Raw genomic sequence first — 6,502 nt, 5'->3', positions numbered from 1 at the left:
TGCCACGGCCAGCCAGCAAGGGAGACCCGTCTTTAATCGTGTCGGCCACGAGGAAACTGCCCCGCTCCGTCACCGTCACCGTCGCATCGCATCGCTCGTCGCGTCAAACCGATAGGGATCTCATGATTTTTTGGCACCCTCCATGCTTGGAATCAATCGTACCGTACCCAAATCATTGCGCCGATGCCCTATATATGTCATACCGAATATGCATGTGTGCGCGTCCCTGTTCGGCACGAAAGAATAGAAACGTGGGCAAAGTACCGCCGAGATATGGTTTGGAAAAAGTGACCAAGGAAAAATCATGAAAAGAATGGAGACAAGACGAAGGATCCATCATCCATGTCTTATTGGAGACACCAAGATTTCCACTTTTGATATTCTTGCACTTCCAAGGATATATAATCTATTTCCACTAGAAATTGTGCACGTTCATAGAATACATAATAAACTATATCAAAGCTAACCCTTTCTGCCGCAAGGAGATTACTTTGGGTACTGTTGATGGTCCCGTTTCCACCAATCAGGTTTTGGCACGATTGCGTTTTCCCCTATTCACGAGCTGATATTCCTGGACGTGCGGGACTTCCTTTTCTTTTTTCTCGCGTGAAAAAAACAGATCTGACCGGCTTCTTCCGGTATTACTTCTTATGGTTTCCGGTTGCTCATCCCTTCTTACAGGTTTCTCTCTCTTCTATACCCACAATTCCCGGTTTCCCGGTTCACAACGTGGGACGGTCAAAGCGGCGCGGAGACCCCCACATCGAGCAACCATCGATCTGCACGTCTCCACCGCTCCAATTCGCCATGCCAAGAAAAAATAGGAATTGACTGCTCTCCTCCTTCCCAACACCGCCGCCCACACCCTTCCCAGCGATCTCCTCTCCCTGCCTGGCCTTCTCTCTGCGGCTGGCTGACGAGAAGGTCGGACCCCTCCTCTCCTTCCCAGGGGAACTAGCGGCGCAGAGGAGCATCGGTCACCCTCTGCGCGCGGCGCCGTCGCGATAATGGAGGGTGTCGTTCGAAGATGTTATCAACGGCCTCCGGCACCGTCATGTAGATGCACGCAGCGGCGAGCCAGCTAACGAGGTCCGGTCTCATCTTCTCTGTCGATGTCATCTCCGTCAGACCTCGCCGGATCCAGAAGAAACCATGTGGTCATTGATGTCCAGGAGGAGTATTGAATGTCTCCACCGACCCCTTTGGCTGATCTTCACATCTACATCCACCGGACTCCTCTCTCCTGGCCGCCATGGAGGATCCTCGAACCCTTCCGGCCATGCTATCGATCTCCGCAGTTTCAGCTTTGCCTGGGTATTCCTCAGCGTCGGCCAGACCTCTCACTGTCGTTCGGCTTCCGCTGGAGGACCAGCTGTTCGCGGTGATGCGTGGCCAGACCTCACAGCGCTGCCGTAGATCCTTCTGGAAGGCGAGCTGTTCGCGGTGATGGGATTGGTGGTGATGGACCTTGCTGGCTGTGTGTGCTCGATGGTCGGATGAAGAGGGAAAGCTTCCAAGGCGGTGTAGCGGGAGACTCATAGAAATTTATATTAATCATAGAAATTTACCAGCAATGTCATGTTGTTTACTGATTGATTGATGTTGTAGGTTGCCATGCCGCTGTTGATGCCATGGCCGGGAGGCATTCCTCAGTGGTTCCATCTTCTGCTTTGCATGCTCCATCTCCGCTTGGAAGATGTATGTCTGCTGCTTCCATGGTACTTCTGATGGGAGAGTTGTTGGGTCATTTTCTGGTGGATAATTTTCCTCTTCTGGGTGGAATGTGAGTCAGCTGATAGTCCTGCTGGTGCTATCAAAAGTGAAAAATGACATGGTTATGAAGAACTTGCATCATTTTATTTTATCATCATGGCTTACCTTTGGTGAATCTGATTTAGGAGCCTCCTGGTGCCAAAAATCTACCACTGCCGCTTATTACTTATGAGAGAGGGATTGAGTTATTATCTTGGAAGCTCTGCTTGCACTGAAAGAAATGGGAAATCTGGTATTAGCTGTCTTGATATTTGGATCGGCGATTTCTTAAGAACAAGAAATAGTGCCCTCACATATTTTACTTTGTGAAAGATTAATGTTTTTTCAGTCCAGCATGTCTTCAACTGTGATAACTCCTGTGATATTTTCCATGTTCCTCTTTTAGAGGAGGCCTGTTCCTCTTTTAGAGGATGCCTGCGATATTCCTATTCTATTATTTTCAACAAAGCCTTTGTCTCGGAAAACTTCAGGTTTTAGCATCCCGAAGGTATATATAAAGTTCTCCCATGACACTATCCTCCCATAAGTTTTCATTTTCTATGAAAATCATATAGTCATCTAAACTGTTGTTGTTCTAGCTTTTTTTACTGATAGGCTTAATACATGAGGCCTGCTGCAGTGTTAGAATATTTCTTTGGAAGATAATAGATGTGGATTTTGCAACAACTCACAATTAAGACACGAGATTATGTGGACATGCTGGAAATGTCTTTCTTTAGATTTCACAACTACAGATTCTATTCGTACTATTATTTCATATATGTTGGCCGGCACTTTTCATATGGTCATCATCATACATAGGCTCATATGGAAATGATTCTGATTGAGGTGGATTGATGTAGGCTGTTAGGTTCGGATAACTTATAGACAATGATTATGGCCTGTTGTTTTATATGCGCTGTGCAATAAAATCCAGAATCATTTGTTAAGATACCAGCTAGCTTATAGATATTTTTCTTTTATGAGTTCAGTGTACTTTTTATAAGGTTATCGTCACACAGAGAGGTCCAGTGTTGTGAGAATCATTTCTCCTTTAAGAGTGTGTTCTCACGACTTTCTCTGAAGAAATACTTCGTGAAGCTTCATTTTGAGAGTACAATGGTCAGTGGAGTGAGACAAATAATTAAAACCATTGCGGTTATTCAAACTATTACGTTTACTTTAAAGATAAAAGGCTAGCAAGTTACTCCCATATGCTCAGAATTTATGTTCTCTCAATACCTTTTCCGAGTGCATTATAAATTTGTTTAAAGTTTTGATAAAAAAATGATCTATCCATACAAGCTTTTGATTCATTTGCTTGGTCATGATGGCTCTGTTATGATGCTATCTAGATTTTGTAACACTGAAGACCTCAGGGCATGCGCGAGCAGTAAATATAACCCTATGCACTGTTTTAAATTGATCATTGTTGCGGTGGTTTGTTTGCTCAATCAGTTCACACTTGATCTCCACACTTATCTTGCAGGAAACTTAAGAAAATAGAAATGCAGGCCTCTCCAGTAAAAGATGTCTCACCTCGATCTCGGCGGAATTCACTTTTGCATCTTCCACGGATCTTGGAGAACAAGGACCAAGAATAGAATGTGTATGAATTGGGGTTCACTGTCGTTGACCAACTGGTATCTCCTGAACATTCAGTTTCTTCATCCTCCATGCTGACCTACACATGAGATTCATGCAGTTAGCTTAGCCATCTCATTCAATTAACTGCCGATATTTACTCAACCTTCAGATGATGAAATCTATGACAATATATTTCATCCGAACGTTTGGATTTTTATTTCCACTGTTCATCTTCATATGAAACGCCTACAATTAGACATGTTCATCTTTTTACTAGCTGACATTACATATTCCTTTTTTGGTTTGTTGTGCCAGTAATTATTACAAGAACTAGTGATTATTTACAATAAGCGTGTACTTAGACTTAGATGATATTGCAGGGCAACACAATAGAAAGGCTCCCTGCTAGCCAGCCAAATGGATCAATTCAGATAGAAGCTAAAAGAGGGCCAGATCTACAGGCTCCAACCTTTCATGGTTGTTGGTCCCTAGAAAAAAAATACATAACAGCAAACCACCCCATAGAATCAGTATTGCCTCAGAATACAATGTGCGGCAGCCTGAAAACTTCCCCCTATATGCATACGACACAAAGTCATTTGATGCTATTCTGCCACGCACACCTCTCATGCTCATTCAGTTCTCTCCTTTACTGTCAATTTTAGATATCGTTGGAGTAGTGACCAGGCTAACTTAAAATACTAGACCGTTCAAGTGTTTGGGCAGAAGTTCAGGTGCATTTATTCTTTTCATCCTTTCAGAAATTGCACTGTCTTTTTATTTTATTTTCAGAACGGATCAGTGTTATTGATTAGCTAATAATGGGAATATCAATGAATGAGTGCAAATCCTGATGGTTCCTCAGAACAGCCAGACGGCAGTATGTATGTATAGTCATAAATGATGGAACTGATTAAACGAGTAAAAAAGAAAGAAGAATCACCGGTTCTTCATGCAAGTTCCATGCTCTGAAAAAAGAGTGCCAGGTTTCTTTATTGTACTTTCTACCCAGGCTCTGCTTTGGTAAATTTTATTAATTGCTCACCATTCTGTTCTTTATTAGTATGAACTAATAAAAGCTAATTGTTTAGACTTTACTACAGGAGCAGATATACAACCAGGAATTTAACTCTGAAAGTTTGCACGGGGAAGTGCTCAGTGAGCTGAGCTTTAGGTATCTACATATAACAACAGAAACTGTTGACTGTTCAGACTACTATCCACAGTTGCTGCAGATATCGACGTAACTTAGCATACGTGTCTGCATATAACAACAGTAGGTGTTGGATGTTCAAAATATTGTCTACGGCTGCTGCAGCCATGAATGCAGCTCATTTGGCGCACATCATATTAGTATATGTTTGCTATTGCCATCTGATTCTGTGAGATGGCACCGTCAATAGTTTTTCTGTGTGTATTAATTTGTACAGCTCTTCACAAATGTAATGGATATGTTAAAGGCTATCTTTTGTTTCCCCTATCTCTATACGACCTCTAATTTCTGTGATAAGTCGATGTGATAAAGGGTTATACCGTCCATCTATTTTCTTTTTAGTTTTGCTTCTTCGGTTACAACTTATTTGGGCAGACAGAAAAGGCGAAACATGATCTGTTGTGCAACCAGAAAGTAAGACTGAAGAAAGCAGGAGCTTCATGAAACTAATACAGGCCTAATATGAACAAATTAGTTCAAATGGTCCAGAAAAGAGGAACATACCAGGTGGTAGCACAACACCTCAATTCGTCTTCCTGTACTTTTTTTGTACGGCCTACTAGCTTAAATCAGCTTCCATGCCTTTTTATCCGATACCATCGCTTGCCACTGAGCACCTCCTTTCTACCTCTTACCTTGAGGCTCAGTGACAAAATCAGTGCTCCCAAAGAGATAGATCTTGATCAGAAACAAAATCCTATCGCTGCATGTTCCAGCAGAATGAAACTTCAGTTGATTTGAACAAACAAAAAGAATAAATCTGAGCATGCTGCAAGATCTAAAGACAGAGCATTCAGAGCATGCTTACCTATTTAGATAACCAACACGTCCTCCGCGTCCGCGACCTTGCTCACCGCATCCGCCTGATGCGTCCCACACGGACGGGTGTAGCACGGCCAGGGATACGCATGCAGAGATGACCGGGAAGAGGATAAGCCCGACCCGATGTCGCCGCGTCATCGGCGACCCCGCGACACACCTTCTGCCCGCCCAGTCCCTTCATACCCCTTCCGGCTGCCAGCTCCTCTTCCCTCCCGGCCAAAAAAAAGCTCATAACAGCAAAATCCAGTGGCGCAGCGCAGGTGGCTAAGATCGAAAGTGCCAATCCGGCGTAGCCTCCCGGACCGATCTGCTTGCTTTCCATGTTAACTGCAAGCGACGGTGATCAAGTTTGCTCAACATTTCATAGGCTCTAACCTTGCTATTTTTTTCCCCTTCGAAGCATCCTCTGGAGATGAAGACAGATGTAGGTGACAGCCTGACAGCTACTCTCCACCGATCAACTCACCCACGCAAACCACCTTTTTTTCCGTAGAAGCACTGCCTCTTATCTGTTGCTCGCAGCCCACCAGTAATACTAAGTTACGGCCTAGATGGGCCGTGAAGTGGTCCGGCTCATGTCTTCGAATTACATACTTAATTGCACGATTCTGGAAAAGAAAAGAAATAACATCTACCTTTTTTTGACAGAAAAATAACATTTACATGTTCCAGCCATAGATTGCACATGTTTGTTTAGCAAATTTTGAAAGAAATCTACAGCACCCATTTGCTCACTCTTAGCATTCAGATTTTTTTCCTTCAAAACATCTTATCTTAATAATACTACCATATATGCTGTGAATTTGAGTTTGCCAATTATCTACAAAAGCAGATGTACAGATTAACAAAAGTAAAACAGCCTAATGATACAACAGATGATGCCACAATGACCCAGCAGACGGTGCTACTGAATCCAGATACGCGGCCTTATGTCTCCTTTATTCTCCACGTCTATCTATTTATTGCTATCATTTTGGATCTCCTTTTTACACCTTTAATTTTACACGGACATCACTTCAACAGTAGCCATCGCTAATAAGATCGGGCTTACATATATTCTTCAGATCCATACCAAAATATACAGACTAAGCAAGAGACAGTGCCACAACACTACAAGGCACAACTTTA

At 43.1% G+C, this 6,502-nt stretch overlaps 1 long non-coding RNA gene across 3 annotated transcripts; it reads right to left on the bottom strand.

Moving 5' to 3' along the window:
- Positions 1 to 314: 314 nt before the first annotated feature.
- Positions 315 to 5,819, bottom strand: LOC127293039 (uncharacterized). 3 transcript variants are annotated; one of them, XR_007845557.2, is made up of 5 exons: positions 5,361 to 5,819; positions 5,057 to 5,255; positions 3,292 to 3,436; positions 1,879 to 1,984; positions 315 to 1,810 (listed from the first exon to the last, which is right to left on the bottom strand). It is a non-coding gene; the product is annotated as an uncharacterized lncRNA (long non-coding RNA). The 3 variants fall into 3 exon arrangements; XR_007845559.2 differs by having other exon boundaries at positions 315 to 1,801; XR_007845558.2 differs by having other exon boundaries at positions 315 to 1,984; positions 5,361 to 5,818.
- Between the last annotated feature and the right edge of the window lie 683 nt (positions 5,820 to 6,502).

Source organism: Lolium perenne, chromosome 4 (genome assembly GCF_019359855.2).
Source record: "Lolium perenne isolate Kyuss_39 chromosome 4, Kyuss_2.0, whole genome shotgun sequence".
Taxonomy (NCBI): Eukaryota; Viridiplantae; Streptophyta; class Magnoliopsida; order Poales; family Poaceae; genus Lolium; species Lolium perenne.
Note: the sequence above shows the minus strand (reverse complement) of the source record. Positions and strands in the feature narration are given on the sequence as shown.